This window comes from Pseudopipra pipra, chromosome 3 (assembly GCF_036250125.1).
Source record: "Pseudopipra pipra isolate bDixPip1 chromosome 3, bDixPip1.hap1, whole genome shotgun sequence".
In the NCBI taxonomy this organism is placed as follows: domain Eukaryota; kingdom Metazoa; phylum Chordata; class Aves; order Passeriformes; family Pipridae; genus Pseudopipra; species Pseudopipra pipra.
In genome coordinates this window covers 85,938,662-85,962,906 of record NC_087551.1, presented here as the reverse complement: position 1 = coordinate 85,962,906, position 24,245 = coordinate 85,938,662, and the positions used below count along the sequence as shown (strand labels likewise).

The 24,245-nt window shown below is 38.8% G+C and overlaps 1 long non-coding RNA gene across 1 annotated transcript; it reads right to left on the bottom strand.

The window, feature by feature from the left end:
* Nucleotides 1-5: 5 nt before the first annotated feature.
* LOC135411943 (uncharacterized) lies at nt 6-22,772 on the bottom strand. Its single transcript, XR_010429393.1, has 3 exons — nt 21,927-22,772; nt 13,393-16,253; nt 6-2,068 (listed from the first exon to the last, which is right to left on the bottom strand). It is a non-coding gene; the product is annotated as an uncharacterized LOC135411943 (long non-coding RNA).
* Between the last annotated feature and the right edge of the window lie 1,473 nt (nt 22,773-24,245).

Sequence of the window (24,245 nt, the reverse complement as noted above, 5' to 3'; positions counted from 1 at the left end):
TCTACTGAAGTGTCTCTCCTTTCTACCTGCCCCCTAGCCCACTGCTCACTCTAGTAGCTTCTCTCACTACTAGTGAGATGGCTGGCAACATTTGGCAGCTGCCAATGGCAGTGGTTCCACAGGCAGCTTGCTATATGTGGCATAAAATCCCAGTTGGTCCCGTTGCATTCCCACAGATATGCTGAGCACACATTTCTGTATTTTTCTACTGGGGTGTGACAAGTTATCCTACTTTGAGCACAGAGTTTCTATCATTGTTCCTAATGTTTCTTTATATCATGCTACATCCAAAGATCATCCCAGTCCTTCAAAGTATTGCTAAGCACACCCACCCTGTTATGTACATTCCCTGAGGGAGGACAAAAGGTCAATTGTTTTCTGAGTGAGGCCCAAGCTCAACACTGACTGACATAACAGGCTGGGCTCTAAAAGCCTGTGGAGCTAAGACTTGAAGTGAATAAGGACTGTTTTCATCTTTGCCCTGCATACTTGTTCATTTATGGCAGTAAGCTGGAATGTGAACCCAACTGGCAGTGAAATTAACATATGGGTAGGTTGATTTAAGAAAATCAAATCTCTTCCCTGTCAAGGTCTAGGCTGACTTAGGGTGGGCAATAGCCCTAGGTCATTTTGGCCCAAGAAATGGCTTTGGTTTTGCATTTGGTTTTGAGCTTTCTGTCTGAACAATAAAACTGTGTCTCAAGGGTTGAGATGATGACACTATTTTTGAGCAAGAGAGGTGGAGAGAGATTTTATAACTATTCACGCTTACTTTCTCTTCTCCCCTGCTGTTACAGTCCCTGATCAGCTTTGTCTGGGAGGTAGCTGGCCAGCCAGAGGTGATGCTGGGTCACTTTGGGATTCAGCTTCCTATGGCAGGATGCCACATTTAGCAAGCTTGGAATTTGTTGCATGGAGGGAAGTCCATGCCTTATTTAGGCCTTTGGAGCACAGGGGGTTTGCTGTGCTAATTTAGACAAGAAAGGGAGTTTTTATCACTTGATCCTTGAACAGCCACATGTTCCCAAAGTGTTGGATGGTGACTACATATACACACATAGCCGATGTGCTTGGCATCCTTTAGTATGGACAAAATGTTGCATGGAGTGGTACTTTCTGGGCTTTGTGCTTCCTGGGTTGGAAAGGGTCTGGGCTGCTCTCCATGGCTAGAAAAGACGCAAAGTGTGGCCAGTCCACCTGGAGTTTGTATTTGCTGAGTTAGTGTGGCCAGTCCACCTGGAGTTTGTATTTGCTGAGTTTTGGAGTATGCTTTACTCATTTGTGCATAAATGGCAAAATGCCCATGTTCCACTGAAAAGCTTCAGAAATCACTTATAATGTTGTCGCTCCAGAAGCCGGTAAAGGTAGATCCAATTTATGAAAATATTGTGTCAACTTCCCGTAGTAGATAAGTAATTGCTTTTTGTTGTTTGTTTTCTTCAGACATTAAGTTCTCAAGACAATATAAGTGAAGAGAGCTTGATTCTGGTCAGCTCTTCCAGAGTTGTTAAAACTCATCTGTATGTGACATGTAGCAGTGTATGTGTGGGAGAAAAAAGAAGAGAGATTAGCAGAACAAACCTTCTACCCTTACTTTGATTCAAAGTCTGGAACTACTTTCCCAACCTGACAATGAACAGCCACCACACAACACAAATCCCACAGTCCAGACATTTTTCACAGCATTTCCACTGAAGTTTCAGATTTGCAGCTCAGGGAGAGCCAGAGTATTTTGTAAAGCCTAGCCCTGCCAGCATCAGCTGTGTCTTTCAGCTGTGAACTAGACCTTCACGTCTTTTCAGCAGGGCAATGCTGCAAGGGGCTGTGGCAGTATAGCAGGGTGGGGGCTGTGGGCCTCATCTTTGCTTTATTCCTCAGAGGAAGAACGCTGCCTTTCCCAGAGCTCTTGCCTGGCTGCCCAACCACAGCATGGGTAGGATGTCTATTGCCACACACAGGACAACTGAGGCTTGCACGCACCATCTTTTCCTGGCTGACCCTGGTGTTGTCATATTCCGTGTTTGCTGATTCCATCCAGATTCATCTTGTTTCTGGCGTCAAAATGGCTCTGTGGAAAAAAAATGAAGACATAATTAGCAAGACTTAACATTAGGTTTTTAGAGATAGCTTTGGACAAAAGTTGCAAATAAGATAGAAATGTAATATTTATTTGTACTTAACAACATTGCTTTTTTATCTGTTTTCTGTACCTGTCACTTGCATTCTTCTGGCATGTCCTAGGTGCGAGAACTAGAGCTCCAGACATTTTCTGGGGCTTCTAGATGGCTCCCTAAGTTTTATATCACTCTACCTACCCCCTCTGACATTTCTTTCTAGTTAAAATTTGAGTACAAATGGAAATATTACAGATGGTTTTAGCTGGAGCCAAGTGCCTTCAGTACTTCAGAGCTGCACAGACAGCCCACTAACTAATTGTCCCTTCTCAGTCTGCTCATGTTAAATTCCTTAGACTTCTTTTGGGGTTACAAAAATATTCTTCTGTGATATATAATATCAGTAAGTTATACTTTGTTAAGTGACACCCATATCCCCAGTTTCTTTAAAGAATTACATATAACCCATTTAATAATAACATGAATAGCAGACCCAGCAAGACATCTGCTTTGCCTAAACATGTCTGGCAGTTTCACAGAATCACAGAATATACCAAGTTGGAAGGGACCCACAAGAATCATCGAAGTCCAACTCCTGGCCCTGCACAGGACCATCCCCAAGAGTCACACCATGTGCCTGAGAGTATTGCCCTAATGCTTCTTGAACTCTGTCAGGCTTGGTGTTGAGACCACTTCCCTGGGGAGCCTGTTCTAGCACCCAACTCGCTTCCTCTTCCCCCCGAAATTCCTGTGGTTCTTGTGTGGCATAGTATACCCCGTACTTTTATAAGAAGTATAGATAGTGCTCATGTAAATCAAGGTATATTTCCAGAATTTCCAGTCCGGTTTATCATAGTCAATAATGATGTAATCTGAATGTGATTAATTATTGGAAAAGCAAATCTGGAGATATGGATTTAAAATTATTTACATGGAGGGCTTACTAAGATTTTTAGAGCTTAATTACCTTTACTTTTGCTATTATTTGCATCAATGTTTCCTATCCCTTTTCATGTGTTTTGCCATAAAATTCTTAAGTGTGAACATAACAGAATGTTAAAACTAACATTTTCCTAGCAGAAAAGAAGCTAATTCCTAAGCAAGGGAAGCACCTAAACACTTCAAATCCCTTGTTCCACATTGCTACCCAGGGAGTGCAGAGTGGCTTATCTCATTAGACTTCAAAGCATGACACAGAATATAGGAGATAAAAATATCAGCAATATTTTGTACTCTATAGGAGTACTCTATAGGAGATTTTGTACTCTATAGGAGATTAAATCAGGAGACAGTACCAAGTTTCATGCAAAGAGAAACTAACATTCAACTTGTCTGCTATAAGAAAAAGACCTCTGTCTAGTCTGTTCTGTACTGTCCCACACAAAAACACAGAAAGGAGAACAAACTGCAAACTCTTCTAGGTCTTAGACCTGAAAGCATAGAAATCACCACTGAAATGTCAGAGAAGACAGAAATCAAAGTCTCTTATAACCTTTAAGGTGAAGTTGACATGTGCCTTTTTTACCCTACATAACAACATTACTATGTCTGTGCTATTTGAATGCATACTATTAGAGATAAAATATTCATCAGCCACTTCTTTTAAAGATACTGTTAGCTCTTTGTTAATTAGATGTACTATTACATGAAGCTGACCATGCAACTTCATATTCATGGAGAAAAATACTGAGATGGGCGTGAAAAGTTATACACTGGTCGGCAAAGGGAATGAGCATGGGATGAAGCCAAAGGCTATAAAAAACAAAGGTGATAAAAAAAAGAGTCGGGAAAATCATGTTCAGTAGTTCATGCTGACTTCCAGAGGAATATAATCTGTGATTCTTAAGTCTTCCTATCCCCTATGAACAGATTTCTATACTAGTATGCCTCTGTCCCTACTAGAGCTGGTTTTCTAAGTAACAATTTGATATTGCTAGCTGCTACTCCATTGTCTTCTTGTGCAGCTCAAGTGGCAGATCCTTGTGTGGTGAATGGAAAATTTCCAGTCCTGGTGATGACCTTCCTAAGCATCAACGCAGTTCCACTTAAGAGAGCTTCTGTTTTGAATTTGCTGTTTTTTCAGTTCATGTCATTATACTGATACTCAAAGTAACATGCAATCACTACCAAAAGTAGCGTTATAAATGGTATTAGGCTGGGAAAGTGTCCACTACTTAAGAAATGTTGAGTGATGCCACATTACCACCACATTACAAATTTATATGGCAGCAGTGGAACTTAAAAGCTGTTTCACATGAGTCCCAGCATAAGAAAATCTAAATTCACAAGAAAATTTTGCTAAAGATTTGCAAAGGTGTCAGGCATCCTTATTCTCCTACTGACCTCTGTATTTGGAGTTGTAAACCTTTTCTCAAACCTATTGACATGGCACCTTTTATGGTACCAGGGCCTTTTGTTTTAAAGTGGAAGAAAGTTTATTAAATAAATAAGGATATATACTGTATTAATTGAAGAGAGAGCATCTACCAGCACAGCCCTGTGAAGCTTTGTATAAAAGCCTTGCAAGGGAACTAGAAGTGAGACTGAACTGGCAATGGGAGCAGAGGGAAAAACAAGTGTTGACCTGATTTTCTCTCCCTCTCCTTACAGCCATGCAGAAGCCAGGTAGGCTTGTAAATGTGTGCAGACTAGGTGGGAAAGGAGTACTTATTTTGAGCCAAATGGTCTCAAAGCTTGACAACACACTTTGCCAGAAAATTTGCTTTTCTTATACAGGAACCAGGTGTGGCTTATGATACAGCGATAAAATCTTTGATTAGACAAAATGTGACGAAAGTTCTGCACTTGCTAGAATAAAGCTAAACAGCTCTGCCTGTAACTCAACCTGGTTTGCTGCCTAGGAGATAGGGAAAAGAGGAAAGACTGTTATGGGAGGCAGCAGATATTTTTCTTATCTATATACCCTTTAAATGGCCTCATTACAGCAGTGTCTGGATATATTGTTCTTTTTCCTGAAGACTCAGGATGTAAGGAAGCAATATTTTACTGATTTTCAATGAGAATTAAGGTACAGGGTACAAGCAACATCTGTGGCATTGTAGGAGGCTGATGTCAGCTCCTCAGTTTCTACTAATCTAGCTATGGACCTTCCCTCAGTTCTGTTTTTGCTTCTTGTATGTGCAGCTCCATGCACAATTTTAAGCATCTGCAGGGAGGTTGCCTTCTTTCGTATGTGTAATCATATTTACCTAAAATACAAGATTCTTCAGTAAAAGCAATTGAAGAGGAGGGCACAGAAGGATGAAGTATGTCCAATCTTATTCTGATCTTTCTGGGCTCACAATTATGCAAATCTAATTGCATATACACAGATTCTTCTTCTTCAGACCTAGCATTATTCAAAAAATAATGATACATTGTGATTGTTGTAGTGGAATGTGCTGTGTTTCTATTCCCATCTAACCAAATTTTATTGCTCATCTTTGAATTTTTCCACTAAGTAAAAACTATCAGATTCTTTGTGGACTTTGCTGTGCTTTCATCCCTACAGTGCTCCACCATCAACTAAGAAGATTGATCCAGACTCTGAGGTTTCAGTGTCTGATCATGGGTAACTTGTGGTTGACATCTCATAGGCTTCATCTCCTTCCTCCAACTTCCATGTAAAATCTTTGTGGTCTCAGGCAAGCAACCAGTAAATGAAGAATATGATTTATGATTGTGAGAGGAAGTTTTAGCCTATATTACACAAAGGATATTTGAATCATTCAGAAAGACATGGCCTTCGAACAAGGGATTTGGGCAGTGCTGCTGTTCAAATCCCTAACTACAGTTCTGAAACCTCCTAATTTGGTTTGCACCCAACCTTTCAGTGCCCAAATACCATGGGGAGTTTATCACACCAAAGGCTGAGGATCACTGTGAGTTGTACTTCCATATATGCCTCAGCTATGATGAAGAGCAGTTTGTTGTCTGGCTTATTCTTGAGCTGGCTTTGAATCTAGAAGTGGGATTGTGGCAATTAGCTATTTTCTTTCTGTAATTGGTAATTGGTAGATGTTCTCTCAGCAGCTTGTGTGATGTGTTACATCAAAACCAAGTAAACTGAAAAATTGGAGCCCAGAATTCTTTGTCAGTCCAAGAGGTAGCAACTTAAAATTAAATGTTACAATTTTTCAGACCTACTGTATACAGGGCCATGGACTTGGTGTCCCTGGGATGTAGTAAGAACATCTCTGAGATTACGACATCTTTTGTGCCATCTAAGCAGTCACCTCCATTGTGGATGGGCTGCTGTTTCTTGCTCCCTCAATCATATCAGCAAATGAGGTCAGATGACAGAAAGTCTCCAAATACCTATGTATTCCCACATTCCCTAAAGATGTGAAACTGAGAAAAAGCAGTAACAGAAAGGTAATCAGCCTGAAACCCTGCCCGTGTTTTGAGAAAATGTTTGAGCTCTGTCTCAGCCAGCTCTGATTTAATTAGAGGGAGGATGCTACTTCTGTTGTCTTTGGATGCCTTTTATAGCTGAGGTTGGGGTGAAGGAAGGTTAAAGCTCCAGCATTGTAAATAATGTAACAGTATTTTGTCTTGACTTGGAATCTTAAAAAAAATATTATTAAATGATCATCCTTATATGATAAGAATCTGTTCAAAAAGTACCTTTTGTTGGAAGAATTTTTGTCTATTTTTCACTGGGTGTGCTTTCTGAAGTAAAAATTTCAGAAATATTTAATACGAAGCCCATAAACAGCAAGGGATTGAGCTGTTGTCTTTGGTATAATCGCGGATTTTATTTGTTTATACATTATCATTACAAAGTATGCAAAACCAAGTTCCCTCCAGGAAAACATCCAGTTAGAATTCTATTCATAAATATTCAAAACATCATTTTATAATAAATATTTAAAGTGTCTGAAGTGTAGCGACTGGAAGGGTTTCAGCACCATTTTTATAAGTATCACTTCAGGGTAGCACTCTGTAACTAGTGGTAGTTTGGACTGAAACCAAAGTACAACACCCAAAGACACTGCATTCCACATCTAGTACTACTGGGACTGGCCACGTGCATGACCTTCATTGAGAGGATCAAAGTTTGCAGGGCAGCAAATGCTGCATTTCCCTGTTCTGGCCCATCTCTGTTTTTTGTCATTAGCTACAACTCAAAGAGAGAGAATGTGTGTTAAGATGACAAATGCTTGATGGCATGGTTTTCCCTAAGCTAAATTAATATTGAACAGCATGAAACTCATTGAATGAGTCAGGCAATGAGTCAGCAGAGCAGTTAGTGGCAAAAGTGCAAGCCTACGGCTTATAGGCATGATTTAGAATTGAAAATCCACAATCTGTTTTCTTTATGAAACTTCATGGATCTCAGGAAAACAGCTTAACATGATTGTCCAGGCTAGCAAGAAACCTTGTCCTTTATCACATTTACACTCCTCTGCGTGAACTGAACCATAAAAGTATGTCCATAGAGAGCTCATCTACTGCTACAAAAAGTTTACAGATGCTTTGTTTCATTATATTTTTTTTCTATGAGATAAGAATATCTAGGCTTGAGTGAAATGATCACACCGACACCAGCTAATGCAATTTGTACTGTTTGGCTTCTATTAGATACGAAATCCCAACAGGAACACAAAACAAGAAGAGGACCACTGTGTAATCAATGAATTTCTATATTTTTTTCAAAAGAAAGAGTAAAACACTGCTTGAGAACTACGACCATTTGTCTTTGAAATGTGCCATTAGCATTGCTCAGTTAGTTAGTGCCAAATGCATCAATTAAAGTCTAATTTTATACATTTAAAATACCTGGGTAGAGTCGTTAAATAGTGAAAACCATAACAATTTAAGATCAGTATTTTATAAGTGATTTTTAAGCAGAGGAATTCCTGTCCTAAACTGTATCTTATATTGTTTAGATGTTTGGAGTTTAAAACTGCAACTTAACATACAATGAAGAAAGTTTTGAACAAAAACAGAGTTCAGAAGTCCTTGTCAGTGTTTGGATAAAATATTCTATAATTAATCATTGTCTAAAAAGAAAACCTCAAACCCAAAAATATTTTAACTAGGAAATGTATTTGTGTAGGTAGGTATCAAGGAGAACAAAGATCTCTATGTTTCTGTTTTTCTCCTTTTCCTGATATAAGATTTTTTAAATACCAAAATGTTGACAAATGTTTTGTGATATTTGCCTCAGAAATATACTCCTCAATAAGGATAAATGTCACTGAACAGTCTAAAGAAAATCAGCTCTCTTGAATAGCCAGAGAAACTTGCATTACATGCCCAGCTCTTTCGTGAACAGATTTTCTTACTTAGATTGGGAATTTGTATTGATCTTTTGCTGGAGCATCAGCAATGCCTTGCTTTGTCACATGGTAAGGCTCTGTTTCAAGTTCTTGATGAGTAGTAGGTAGTCCATACACATCACTTGTACTGCTAGAGCTTACAAGGGGGAAATTGATACACATGTGGGACTGTTGCGGAAGTTGTATTGGACGAACCGAACAGCATTAAAAGGTTGGGACTTCCACTCTCTCTGGAGAAAGTGTGAGTAGTCTCCCACAATGGAGTGGGTTATGAATTAAAATCGCAGTTGGGTTCAGGAGCTGAGAGGTACATTTGCCTGTCCTTGTTCTCTCTTTGATCTTCTGCATACTGTCAAGATGCCACCTGAGCAGTTTTCAGCCTAGATCTTTATGATACTTAATTTGGGAGTAGTTCTTACGGTGAGAGTGACTGAACACTGGAGAAGGTTGACCAGGGAAGTTGTAGAGTCTCCATCCTTGGAGATATTCAAAACCTGACTGAACAAGATCCTGAGCAACTTGTTGTAGCTGACCCTGCTCTGACCATAGTGGGTAGACCAGACAATCTCCAGAGGTCCTGACCAATCTTAGCTGCTCTGTGTTTCTATGAAGTACTAATGGTCCCCGGCAGCAGTTATTCCTACACTAGCTCCAAGACTATCTAATGGTTCCTCCATGCAGGGGGTAGTAGTCTTATTTAAGGTCCTGCTGTCTCTCTGTGTGCTGTATAAAATAGAATGTCCCAAGAGACACACTGAAGTTAAATATCAGATTTCAATCCCTTGTAAAGCTAAAGTTTCATGGACTTTATTTCAACAGAAATCTAATTTACAGACTGTTTGTGGAGCTCTCAGGGTATCATTATCAGGACTTAATCACGACAGATGGTGTTCAAATACAGAGCCAAAAAGGACTGCCTATCCCTGAAAAAGTGCAGCTCGGGCATAAAACAGAAAGATGAAGGAGAAATGCATAGATAAAACAAGTAGATATAGTTAGTAGCATTAGGGACCTAACCACTATCAAATTTTTGTAGGCGTTTTGGGAATTTAGGGAACATTTCCTGTGCATGGGGGAAGGAGACCAGCACGGAAGACTGCACAGTAGTTCTTGTCTGATAATGTAAAAAATGAGTGTTGGTGGCCATGAGATGATCCAATAATTTAACTGCACAGAAGGGAATGATTGGATAAGTATAAGAAGGTCAGAGCAAGAATAAGGCAAATACCTAGGGCAAAGAAGCAAACAATGTTGGATATGAAATTAATAGGAAATTAATGCAAAATATGGCTTTATGTCAAAGGGAGGGAAATGCATAGATGTAGAGGGAAATGGTGCTCGTAGCTGAGGAGGGGTGATAGTATCCAGAAATGAGAGATTGAGGCAGCTGTGAAAAGAAGGAGGAGAGAAGAGATGCAGAAAAACATTTTCTTCTTCAGTTTAAAAACTGATGTTGTAGTCATACTTCCAGAAATATTCTTCCAGCAGCTGGAGGTCACTGTCCCAGCTTGCCAGATTTGAGTCCATAGCCACATCCCTGTGGGCCATGCAGAGCTTCCCATGTCAGGAAAGGCAGAGATGACTGAGCCAGGAGCTGGTCCCTGCAGACATGTGGCATGTGGCTTTCAATCTTTGTCTTTTCAGGCCAAAATAAGGCAAATATTTTACTAGTTAAATGTCATAGCATCTAACTTACTTTCTTATTTATATTTCTAAGCATTGGCTATAAAATACCCTACACTCATGCCACTTAACCAGCAGATGGACAAGAGGTCAAGCATATGGAAGGATACTTGAGATGAATGTGAGCACCTTCTTGAAGAAAAGCACTGGGTTTATTCATTTTATTAGGTGAGCTGTTTAAAAAGAACCAAGCAGGCAGAATATTTTTCATATATGTAAAATATGTTCTGTGTCAAAGATTATTGTTGGTGTATAAGTTTGGAGCTGGCTCTCAGCCAAATTGCCGAGACCCAGCAAAAAAGCCTTCTCCCCAGAGAGGGAAGAAAAAAACTCGAATAGCCAAAGCTATAGCAAAAATACATATTTATAATTATATATACGATTTGAATATATTGTATACATGATAGGGAGCTCCCAAGGGGGGAAAAAAGGGAAAAGGGAAGGGGAAACAGGGATAAAAAAAACCCCACTAAAACAAATATCCTCCAAATATACACTGTTACTACAGAGTTAGCGAATAAATACAAAAAACAAATTGAATTCTTCCCTGAACAAGACAGAACTGTGCGAAGCACCAACCAACTCCCTCACGCCCCCCGAAGGGACCGGAGATAACGGCAGGTCTGAGCAGCAGGCCCTGGTCTATACAAGCAAAGACCGTCTGCTGAGAGACCTGTCGCCTTCAGCCACCAGAAGAGAGAAGAGAGCGAGCTCTCTTATCTGCACCTTTTTATATGTTGTGTTACGGAAAGGGATGATATGAAATACTTCCTTAGATTTCTGACCCCGTTGCTAAGGAAGGCCTAAAAAATCCAAAAAACCAACCCACTACAGTTGGCCATGTTTGTATTAATATTATGGTGCTACCTGAAATAATAGAGTTCCTGATATGTTAGTGTTGATGACAGGATAAATAGGGTCACTGTATGAAGTGATCTGTAGGGCTGTCCTTTTCTGAACTTATTGCAGAAGCTGTTACCTGTGTCCTGTGCTGCTCTATTGCTGTTCTCATTGTATAGATGAATAGACTGCGTTTGCCTGAGGGCAGATGAGGAATGGAGCAGCTGGGAGAGACACAACTCTTCTCTGCTTCCCTGATCCAGAGTTTTGATGCTGAGCCCATGCATTGCTTCGGTGGCAGCAGCATGTCCCAAAACCCAGCTTTAGAGGCATCTGAACTGTTATCGCGTTAATCACAGTCCTTGCATTCCTTCCCATCTTTTCATTGTATTAATGTTTTCCAGTAAGACCTATGACACTTGCTGGCTCCTGCACATGGTGGTGAGCACATATATCAAGCTTTGTTCAGTTTTGCATCACTTAGATCTCACCATCATCCTTGTTTGGACAGGATGTTTTGTCATCCGGTGCTCCCCAGGCAGCACATGTGTGATGGCAGTGCTGTGGGTTTACATTTTCACAGCATCTGTGATGAACTTCAGTAAAAGTGTTGATGCTGTATGAGGCTATTATGGCAACTGCCAGAAGCTGCAGGCTGGTAGGGGCACTGGGGAATGCTGGCAGAAATCTGTGATCTCCAGGGTAATGTGAAGCCCCTCACCTTAGGGAAGCCAATTTATGGTGTCCTTACTCATTTAGCTCCAAACACCTGGACAGGAGCAGCTGTGTGAGGTGCCTGTGCCTATCAAGCATTTGCAGGTGCTCACTGGCCAGGGACTGTGGGTTCAGCCCCCTGCCCAGAAGGGCCCATCTTGAGGAGCCCCTGGTGTAGGGATGTCGGGCCCACAGGGCTATGTCCTGGCTGTCCTGGGTGAGGATATGGTGAGATGGGGGCACATCCACTGCCCTTGCCTATAAATCCATCTGACTGCAACATGCTGTTTCTACTGGGCAGGGCCTCATGAAGCCAGGGTTTCCACCTACCTTTGGGCTACAGAGCATGTCTCCCAGGCTTAGCAGAGCCCACAGCGCTGCCCTTGCCACCTTGGAGACTGTGCTGTTCCGTGAAAAGTATCTTCTGCCGGAACATTATGCTATTCATCTCTAAAGGAAACTCACAACTTTTATTTAAGAAAATATATTTTAGAGCTTTTCTCTACAACTTAAAAAAACCCCAAACTAAACAAAAGCAAAACTAACAGAAAATAATTAAAAAGAGTTAGAAAATGGTAGCTCGAGAACGACACTGGAGAAGATGGATAAGACCAGTTCACTGAAACCGGAGTCAGCACCGTGCTCTCCAGGCCTGTAAAGTCTAATGAGATTTTTTTTTTCACCTTTAACACTTAGAGAAGAAGATGAGTAAACAAGGGAATACACAGATTTCTCTTAGTTTAAGCTTAATTAGAACCTCTCCCATTCTTATTTTATCGATTTCACAGTTCGTTATGTTTTAAAAGTCTTCCAAAATTATCTCCATCTCTGTCCAGGATTTAATGTGTTTTTCTGAACAATCTTGCACATTTTTACAACACCTTTTGAAGATGTCAGTTTAAGCACTCTTTATCGTAAAAGACTAAGGTATGACAGTTGACAAAGTCTTAATGGGGAAATGAAAGCTGAAAATTTCAGATTCTCACTAGGGTGTGGATTGCAACAGAATTCTACTCTAAAAAGCATTAATTCTCCATGATAATGCTTTTGATCCTTCAAACACTGTGCATATGTGCAGCATCTTGGCTTACGCAAAGGTAAATGGGCAGGAATGAGTTTGAAGTTCAAGGTAATAATTTTCTGTAGTGGTATTTGGCTCGATTATCTTCATCAATAATGAAATACTTTTAAGGTATGTCAGGAATGATGGATTTCCATAGGGGACCACAATCTACCATAAAATTTACTTCAGGTACTAGGTTCCTATCTCCAGACTCAGTTTTGCTCCCCCTGCCCTTCATCCAACTAGGCCACTATTTTTAATTGCATGTGTTTTATACTCTTTTGGTTTTAAACCACATTCTATTTTCTCTCACGATATAGAAACAGAGGGAGGTAATATGTATGAGTTGTACCACAGAGTATACTCAAGAAAGCATCCCATCACTACATGAAAGTACAGCAGAGGAGAGTACAGGGCAAGACAGTAAAGCGGAGAAGTAAAGCATGGAATAGAATAGCAAACCTCAGGAGGGACAGAAGGTTGTGAGCTGCATCCCACAGTGAGGAGACATTTATGCCTGAGGATTACAGATGACTTTCTTAATTTGCTGTCCAGTAAACTCTCTCAAAAAGCTAGATCTCTGGAAGATATTAAATTCCTAGAGTTTTTATAGAAACTGCTCTGTGGATTGTGAAGAATAGTCCCCAATGTTGTCCCATTTAAGGTCAGGCTGCTAAGTGAACTCAACACTTACCCTCTGCCTTTGGCCTGCTGGCTCGCAGTCAAAAGCATGTTGTTTCAAGCCAGTCACTCTTCATGCTGCCCCTTGCCCCTTAGAAATTATGTCACTTGCAAAGAAAACAGAATATGCTCTTGGGAATATGAAAATAAATATAAGAAGGGAGGATATGTGGGAGAAACTGGAGTTATAAGCAGAGGGAGCTGGGACAAAAGAGAGAGACAAGGAGACAAAACCGATGGGGTTTTGCAGAGAAATCAGAACTCTGTTTGAGTCAGCTTCCAAACTTCCGCTTATTAATTAGTGTATAAGTCTGAATGGGGGATGGGAATGAGAAATGTTGCTTTTGTATATTTAATGGTTATAAAAAACACTTGGACCTTCCAAAAAGATATTGCTTTTGGGAGACTGAGTAATGAGACCAAAGCTTTTTGCAATAACAAGAATCTTTCCAATAGGTTCAGCTGGATTAGATTTGTCCAATTTTTATCATCATTCAATACTGTGTTAGAGATCTGTGCTCTTAGGAGCTCATGACTGAAAAAACAGATGTTGAGCTAAGATACAAAGAGAGAGAGAAAACAAATTATATGCATTTCTTTTTTTGCCTGGTCGTTTGCCAAGTATGTTAAATCAAGGTTCTTCAGTTGTGAGCTATTTGGAATGGTGTTAATGATAAGAAGATACAAGCTTATTGAATCTCTACTTCCCTCACAGATTAAAGTTCCTCCACCATTTAAAACTGAGTATACATGTTAGTGTGTATATTCTTAAAACCAGTTAAAGTCCACAGTACTTAGGACCTTTGCTTTCGCTTTGTGCTGTCTGGAAACAGCATGAGAAAGTTAAATGATGCTGTTGGGTTTTCACCAGATTTAAAGGTCACTATTGTACCATATATTCTTTCAATGAATCATAAAATTCACTGTAACTGCCTTTTTCTTGCTCTGTGTTTTCCAAAGTATTGCTGAACCTAAGCCACATCATTCAATTCCCTAAACTAATATAATTTTGTTTTGGCTGTATATTCTTCTCTACAGCAGATTGGTTTTGTACAGCTCTGTTCAACAAAATTTATCTTACCCATTTCAATACTTTCAGGTCTGGAAGAGCTGTTTAACAGTAACAGGATGACACACAAGGTAACCATCTACTGCCAAGTTGGAAATTTCAAAAGAAAATATGTCTACTGAATTCTGCTCTCTTACAGTTAATTACTGGTATTTAGTTACTTATGGCGAAAAAGACACTGCAGGTTTATGGTTATTTGTGAGTTGCCAAGGGTGTCTGAAAGCCAGAGTATGTATTTACTAATCAAAGATATTCAAAAATGTTCAGCCCAAGGACGCCATGTTTAAAAATATTGGCCAATATGCACATAATCACGCGAGGATGGAAAGAATGCATTCTAACAAATCTTTAATCTCTAAAAAAAAATAACAATGATGCCAAGAAGATTTCTATGTAATCCAAATTCAATTTGTTCTTGAGAATCTGTCTGGAAGGAGGGAACAAGATACAGTTCACACTCATATCTCAGGCTTAAATAACCAGTTCTAATTGAAAGTTCTTATGTTAATTTACTTTCAAATTCTTTGACGTAGAACAATTTTCAACTGATTGATGCACACAGAACAAAGGAAGCAGGTAAAGAACATGGAAATATTGGTTTGGGGAAAGTTAAAGTGTACATTTCTCATATGTGTCTGTCTGGGACAAAGGCAATGAACCATATTTACAACTCTCAAACTAACTCATTCTGTGAGGAGAAAAAGCATGCAAACGAAAGCTCTATTTAGTGTGTGGGTACTGTCAGCACCAAAACAGATTTGAAAGTTAGCTCAGTGTCAGAGGAATGGCCTAAACTTTTCAAAGTCTGTAAAGTCTGTAAAGGTACATACTTCTGAAGTTTGGTGATACAAATCTTGCTGCTATAGTCAGCCCAGATCAGTAAAATAATTTAGATTATATGCTTCTCTTTCAGGTTTTCTCCATGCATCAGAAAAGCTAGCAGAGAACAAACTTATTCAAAATAAATATGAAAAGAACTTTATACTCCTCTTTCCCTCTGTCCACAGTAAATGCCCTTTATGACCTTATGTTTCAGACCACTGACACTGAAAGATTTAAAATATGGCACAGTCTAATCACCCAGAAGGTGTAACTTAGTAAGCTTCATCCTATGCTTTTTCTAATCATAATGTTAAATTTTGGGGGTTTTTGTCTTCCAGACTTTTGGGTAAGTTGAAATGCTCAGGTAAAATTCGGATTTTCCATATCTTTCAATTTTTTACAAGGAATTGCTTTTCTTAATAGTAGTTATTAGTTTTTCTGAAAGATACCATGGCAAATACAGATATGCAAGGTGATGCCTGTGCAGGTAGTTCCTATCCAAACGGTGCAAAACCAGGGTCAGTTTGTAACTTTGTCTCCCAGAGGGTCTGGCAGTGTGAGAGTGCTCACCACCCCCTGACCAGACCTGAGCCCTGGTGAAAAGAAAAAAAAATCTTGTGTTTTTGTAGTGTGGAAGTAGTAATCTCTTTTTATCTGAGAGGGTACAGCTGGAAAATAGTAGGTCTCCTAGCAACCTGAGAGCAAATAAATCCACATCCTTTGCCCTGAAAGGAAGCTCAGGCTGTAGGCTCTATCTAATATGCAGGAGATGTATGTAACTGTTGCGTACAAAGGGAACAGGTTATGTTGGAGAATACTTCTAACCTGAACTTTATATTGAATTTTGCTCAGGTGATTTGTTAGAGACCTGCCTGTGTTACTCCTGCAGATGGGCAGATGCTTCTGCATCCCTTGGGGTCTTGCTGGGGTCGCAGAACTAGTGTGCTCTCAGGCACCAAATTTCACACACAGCTGACAAGATCCTGGAAGTACCGAGCAAAAGTGAAAACGCAAGCAAGCTTTCTATTCATGGGGTATTTATTTATTTAGTTAGTTATTCCTACAGTTATCTGGAATAATTGAGGTGGGGGTTTTTTGGAGAAGGTATGACAGAGGTATGCTTTATGGTAACAAATCCTCAGAGCCAAAACTAACCCCTTCAAGGAAAGGATTATTTCTTCTTTCAAACACTACTCCTCCACCTTCCACACCCCTCTGCCAAAAATAATTTTGGAAGCAGTATCCTGAATGACCCTACACGCAGTACAAGCAATTTCAGATCTCAGCTGGCATCAGACCAGGTAGCTGGGAGATGTGCAAAGTAGATTTGTAGTCTTAGTGCTTTGTATATTGTTAACACCTCTGCATATATTGTCCTTGAGACTTATGAGACTTAACTTTATTAGGCAATAGGGACATAAAAAATCTGCTGTTATACAGTGACTGCAAGAAATGGGGCCAGACATACACCTGCAGGTACATCGGGCTTTCATTGTCTATTGCCTATTATGACTCGTCTGCCAAAGTGCACTGTTTAGTTGCTCTATAATTCCGTATTTGTGTGGAGTTATTTCTCATTAGAAATACACTCTGATAGCTCTAGTAATAGTTCTGCTACTGACTATAATATCTTAGCTTGTCATGTGGTCTTCTTTTACTTTTTGCTTATTTTTCTCAGGTATTTTAAAACATGCTTAAGAGTACATCATATTAGATTATCACTGAAGATAATTTTTTTATTCATCTCATGATCCCAAATTGAGAATATTAAGTAGCACAGCCAGATTGTAGAGTCTCCCTCCTTGAAGATCTTCAAAAACCATCTGGACATTATCCCGGGCAACCTGGTCTAGGTGGACATACTTGAACAAGGGATTGCAGTAGATGACATTCCAGAGGTCCCTTCCAGACTCAACCATTCTTTGATTCTGTTATAAAATTCAGATTCCATTTAGGCTTTATCTTTAGAAATACTTTGATATCTCATAGTGACACTTGTTAGGTAATTGCAGCAGTGATACAGCAAATAGTTGATTTTCAGCAAGAAGAGAGAGTTACATTCTACAGGCACATTGATTTCAATTTTCTGCGCCTAGTTTTTGTTTTAGCTAGTGAATGAGTACAATGTGTTCATCATGAATTTCAATGAAGAATTGAATGACATTATTTTAGAAAGTCTTTTCCAATTGCATTTATTTACCTAAACATCTAATTTATTCTGAGGTATTCTATCAGAAGTCTTTTTCTTTTTACATAATGACCATTCTAAAACATTCCATTTTTTTTTCTCAATAGACTTAAATGTGCCAGTCATGTCTAGAATTTATACACCAACTATTTTTTATGGGTTTGTTTGTGTATGTTGTTTTTTGTTTTAAAATGTGAGTTATTGTTTATGTCAATCTATTCTTCCAGTGCTAGGCATGGATTTTTAGAAAAATAATGTAAATTGGCATAAATTTATTTTGTTCTACATACCACCTCCAAACAGAAAAAGAAATGGCTTATACTATTTTGTTTGTTTCCAACAACTTATAATTTTTAAAATGGTTTCATTTTGATAATTGTGCGTACATATATTGTTATGTGTGTTTCATACTGAGATATACCAATATGTATTCATATGATGCTTATATGTACATATATGATACAGTCATTGGAAGACAGTCATTTCATGTTGAGTATTTAGAATTAATTTTGCTATGTGTGCTAGAACAGCTGATTACAAACAAGGTGAAAGTCTGTGAAATCTGGTCTATGTGATTTCATGTTAATGACTTATCTTTATTTTGATGTCCTGTTCCTCATTAGAGACATGAACTTAGGACATCTCTTTGATTCTCTTCTGCTTGCTAGTCATGTCTATTGTCTATGCAAATCTCAATGGCAAATAGGAGGATATAAGGGCATTTGCGGGTTTCAATAGAGAATAAAGAGCAGACTTTGACTTCTTCAGGGATTTGTTTGAAAGAGTCCCATGAGATAAAACCCTGGGGGAAAGAGAAGTCCGAGAATGCTGATGGATATTCAAGGATCATCACCTCCAAGCTCAAGGGCAGTTCTATATGAATAAGCAGGAAGGCTTATTCGTGAGGAGACTTGCATGGATGAACAAGGAGTTTCTGGCAAAATTCAAACACAAAAGGAAGCCTACAGAAAGCAGAAGCAGGGAGAAGTAACCCAGAAGGAATATGGAAACCCTCTCTGAGGATGCAGTGATGGGGATTAGGAATCCTAAAGCCCAACTGAAATGGAATCTGGTGAGGGATATCAAAGGCCAAAGAAGGGCTTTTTATAAGTACCTAGGCAACAAAAGAAGTAGGGAAAACATAGGTTATCTCTTGATCGGGGCAACTGTCCTGGTGACACAGGACATGGAAAAGACACTATGAAAGCCTTCTTTGCTTCAGTCTTTACTAGCAAGACCAGCCTTCAGAAATGCCAGGCCCTGAAGACCAGGGCAAGAAGTTGAGATTCACAATAATGAAAAGTTGGTTCACAAGATCACAGAATAACTGAATGTTTTTTTCTGTAGTTATGCAAGTAATTTTCCAGATATCTCAGGCACGTTTGCAATTATCTACTAATGTAATGTCAAAGACATACATTTAAATCTGATGACAATGTTTTGTATTACTGGAATGGTATTTTTCAGTAGTGCCTGTCATAAGTCTGCAATAAGTTAGATCAATGCTTTCAGACTTTAGGTTTGACCTGTACCTTCAGTCTTGATCTATATTTTAGTTTGGGATTTGTGATTATGCAGAGAGCAAATGTCTGCCTGAGCAAGAAGACTGAGGCACAGGCTGCTGCAGGGAAACCAGACTACACTCAGTCTTGACCCCAAAGTAGGGAAGGCTTATGCCTCCTTTAGACCACTCAGCCTTGAGCGGGAGTTCGTAATCAGACACAATTAATAAAAAGGGTAGTATACATCCTGGTACTCATATTTTTCCCCTTCACTGAATGGTTTTCTTTTTGCAACCCAGAAAGCATGACATTTATTCATTCTTTTTTGCTGCATGCTTAGTTTTGGGACTTAGCTAAGGATGGTTCTCTCAGTTTACAAGATAGTCTAATGCAAATTTTTGTTTGTTTGCACACTGCTTCCCCCATTCTCAGCACACATTCTGCTATCAAACAGGCAGACATCAATACCGTGTTTTGGTGTCTGAAGTGCAGACCTTCCTATGCTGAATGCAGGCTAGGGAAAGGATATGTCTTCAGTCAGCCAAATGAATGTAAATTGAACAGGTAATGTTTTCCTAGAAGGCATCTTTTATTAACTGGACAAAAGGTGTCTCTGAAAAGTAGAAGTTTGCTGTTGTTATCCTAATTTACTGATTTATTTCTTTATTTTTTTTATTTGAAAAAAAAAGGTCTCAGGATCCATTTCTGTTCTTTTTATTGACCAACAGACTGTCATGTGCAATTAGGACAAAAAGAGAAAAGAAAAAAAAGACTGCTCTTCTAGACCTAACCCTACAACCAGTGAAGAGAATGAGAGCGCATAAAAATCGTATATGCCTCCTTTTTTTTTGGAGAGAATGACAAACATTTGAGAGGTACTTCCTGCATATGTTTATTACTTCTTTTGAGCTTTTGATGAAGAAGCAATGAGAAACTTGGCACTGATTTATTTTGGTATCTTAAATGCTGAATCCAGCTAGAACAAGTATTCATGAATGGCAGTTTTAGACAAGGACTTGCATATCTTTACTACAAAAGATCAATGGAAAGAAAATAATATCATATGTGAGGGTATGAAATTCTTTTAATTGGGAAGGTCACAACTGCCTAATCTTGTAAGCAGCAAAATGTCAAGAAATGTTCTGTGGAAGGATCTGGCAAAGACTTTGGTTCACTCCTTCCTGCAAGTGTAGTTTGTTTCAACAGATACCTCTATTTTGCCTTTTGCTCAAAGGGTTATGAGGGAAAGTTCAGAAAAAGGCCATTACATACACCTTCTAGGGAGGGGTTACAAGCATAAATAATAGTGTCTAACTGATCAGAGTTTTTAGAAGAGAAAGAGTGGTGCTCCCTGTCTATAGTGTAGGAATGTAGTATAAATCATTGAACATATAGAAATGTTGGTAGTAGGTGGCCTGAGTTCTAGGTATTGTTTAGATTTTGTGAACTCATATCCATCCTTACCACCTTTAAAATTCACAGACTGACATTTAGGTACATCACTTTATCTAAACAGAAACTTAGGCAGAAATAAGACTCTGTGAGTTGTACTCAAAAAGTCAAAAGTTACTTTAGAAAATTAGATTTTTGATTTTAAGACATTAAGAAACTCCACAAAAGTTTATGCCTAGCCTAGTGGCATACAATTGTAATTTCACTGAGCTCTGTGTCAGAAATACTTGTTACCTATCAGTTTTGTAACTAGAATTCTGCAGTCTTGCTGCTGAAAAGTAAAACCTTCATTAGTTCATGATGAATTCAGTCAAAAAGGATGTATCTTTCATGTCCTCTTACCATCTGAATTTTCAGTAGTATTTTGATATTTGATATTGATATAAATTTTGATATTATTATATATCCTCTGGGGAAAATTATGATAACTGTCATATATTTTTGGATGAGACTAACAGCTTTCTTCCAGAGCTTTTAACAAACACTGGGATTGTAGGATAGGAGTTCTTGAACATAAAAGTGATTGTGTCTGACAACTATAAAGATGAGAAGATCTGAGACTCTTTATTTATCAAGGAGTCTCTGTGCTAATACTGAAACCTTAAGATTTCTTTGAGGGTGTCTGCTTTGCCCCTAGTGACATGTTCCACTTATAATAAATGTTTTCCTTTCAGGCACCTTTCCTGTCAGAGCCTAAAGCTGCAAGTGATTCCTGAGAATAGCTTTTGTTTTTTACAGCGGTGCTGTATTTCAGTGGGATTTTCTTTGCAAGAGGATTGGAAGGGAAGGTTGCAGAAACTGAGTCTTGGCTGTGCTCTAAACCTTGCCAGAGAACATAGCTTTTGAAGCTGGATTCTGAGGGACAGAAGAATCAGATTCCTTGTTGCTTTGGAGCCCTGCTCCAAGACTGATAGGTGCAGTTGGTATAGGAATGGTCTAGAAACGTTCTTTGTTATTTTAAATTCAGAAGACTTTGTGCAGTGAATGTTAACATTGAGACTGAAGAAAATTTCATCACAAGGAAGAGAAGTCTGTGGTGCTTTGAAAGCACATATGAGGAAGAAAATATCTGATAAAGTTAATGAGCAAGAAAAAATACTCTTTATCCTAATATGATTTATCATTTTAAAATACTGGTAGCAAAAATGCTAATAAAGGTGTTACTGAGACACTGCATTGGGGTCTTTTATTCTGTGGATGCCACCTCTAGTGATAGTCTCAGTACCCTCAAAGAGAGGAGAGTGCAGAATACATGCCTTTTTTCCCTTCAGATCTGTACAATTGGAATTCTCATTAAGGAGTGTCCAGAAAAAGAAGTAGGAAACGTTATAGGAGAAGGACAAAAATACACAGAAAAGATCCTTTGTGTTCTCTATTTCTCCCTTTTCTTTCTTTGCTCTTTTACTTCTGTCATTCCTTTAGAGAGGGAGGAACAAAATCAGTTGTAAACATACATAAGTGGGGAATATTTTAATTTCTTTGGTAGAAAAGATGTACAGATAAAGAAAACCCACCTGTAGAGTGCACTGAAGTCACCATACAGTGACTGCGAGACTAGGGTTAAAGGGGCAAGTCCTCTGGCCTCTCCCAGCGTTGGGTTCCTGAAGCAAGAGAAGAGGGCCAACAACTCATAGTGGATCTAAGAAGAGGCTAATTCGGTTTCCACTGCAGGAGTAAGAAGGTAAATTGACACATTTCACCAACATGTCACAGAGGTAGCATTCTTTTGGTCAGAGGAGCATGGAAAATTAGAAGCAGGAAAAACACCAAAGCAACACTACACTGGGGTTAATGAATGAAAATCCTAAACAAGAAAAGCAACATTTTTAAAGTAAAGCAGAATAGTTGAGAGACAGACAAATAACAGGATATGTCTGGTAGAATAAATAGATGAGGAGTCTACAGATATTTCCATGAGTCACCACTGGGCTACACATGGTAACCAAAATGGCACAGAGAAATGATTCCAGGAGATGCAAGGGAAGTGAATGCAGAAGAAATAAAAAGGAGGATAAAAGCGTTGCAAGGCTGAGGAGACAGGGAAATTGATGAGATGGAATGATGTCATGGAGACATACCTTTCTTGGCCAGACATGTGGAAAATTGAGGTACACAGATTATAGTTGTGCTTATGATCTGCTGCCAGCAACTGCTTGTTTACAGCACTGAGGGTTAAGATGACAGCTGTACCTTAATATGACAGGAAACTTTATTTCACAGTAAGTCTGATTGGTCTGGCAAGGAATCATGTCTGGTAGCTGTGGAGGTCTGAAGAGACTTTTTAAATCTAGTACAAATTTGAAAACAACTGAAGTGGAAAAAGAAGAATATATCTTTCTTTTTCAGATTTATGATACTGAAAAAGAAAGATCATTTTTTCTGAGAATCATTGCTAGATGCTGGCGGAAGCAAACAAAATCAAATGCACAACTTGGAAATCAAAGTATATTTTAAAATGAAGGATTTATTTTTATCCTTACCAGGAGTAAAAAACTGGAATGAACCTGAGCCTACTCTTACCATGTAAGTGTCTGACATGAAATAAACACTTTTCTGATTTAATGGCTATCCCCATGGCAATAGCAGAGGATCTTACAGGCTGAAGACTGAAAGGGTTGAATAGATGAGAAGGAAGCACAGTAGATCCTGACACAGCCCAAAGTACAGTATGTATCTTCAGAACTGAGCTGTGAAGTATACATGTAGAAGGAACATTCTCTGTATTTCCAGGGTTTATCAGTAATATGAGATAGGAATACACTGCAAGTCAGGTAAGGGCAAAAAGAACTCTTGTTAGTTTTAGAAACAGTGGGGTTACTGTGTCTGGAGCATTAAAGGTCCATTATTTACTGGTTGTTTAAAAGTTTTATTAACTCCTCTTTAGTACCATTTACAATTTTATTATTCTACGATTTTCTATTCCATGGCTCAAACACAACCCTGGATAGTTACCAGGATAAACTAGAAAGCCAACAGGAGCTGTGCCTATTTATTCCAGAGTTGAAAGGAGCTCTCTAGCTGTAGCTTTAAGCTGAATAACCCTTGCAAACCTGCTGCAGAACTTTATATGAATTACTGTTTGTTTGTTTGTTTGTCTATTTCAGTTCTGAAATAAACCAAGGAGTGAGAAATAAAAATGTCATTGACACCAACCAAATTCTAAGTTCTTATTTTGGCAAGAACAAAAAACTAATGTTCTGACACAGAATGTTCCAATTTGGCACAAACAAAACCATTAGGTATTTGAAAGAAAAGCCAAAGAAATAAAGTATTAGTTTCATAAAATATGATGTGGCAAATTCATGTCTTAGCTCCATAGGGTCAGGGATCAGATTTCTCACCCATGTTAGGACTGGCTGAATTCTTTCCCATCCTACATGCCCCAAATCCTTGCAGAGCATCCCACTCTCTAGCATAGTAGGACAGTTCTATGTTGAGCTTTCTGTTTAATCCCTGTTGATATTCTTACATTCAATTAGGGAAAAAAAAAGAGGGCAAATTGTTTGCTTGGTTTACACCAAGGTAAGAGGGCAGGTTTCAGTTCACTCAAGCAGAAAATGGAATTGAATTTACATCTCTAGTTCCCTGCATATTCCTGAAAACTCCTGGAAAATTCTGATTCTTGACGCCTTGTTTCACTGGGCAACAACATTCCTTTTTATTTTAATCCATTTGTGTGTGTGTGTGTCTGATTCTTAAAGCAAACAAACCAACCCACTTAAAATCTTTCAATACAGCTGAACTGAATTTGTTATTTAAATTCAGGTAGATCGAAATCCTAGTTTCACCAATTATTCATCACTAGGAAAAAAAAATCTACCCAGCTAGTGTTG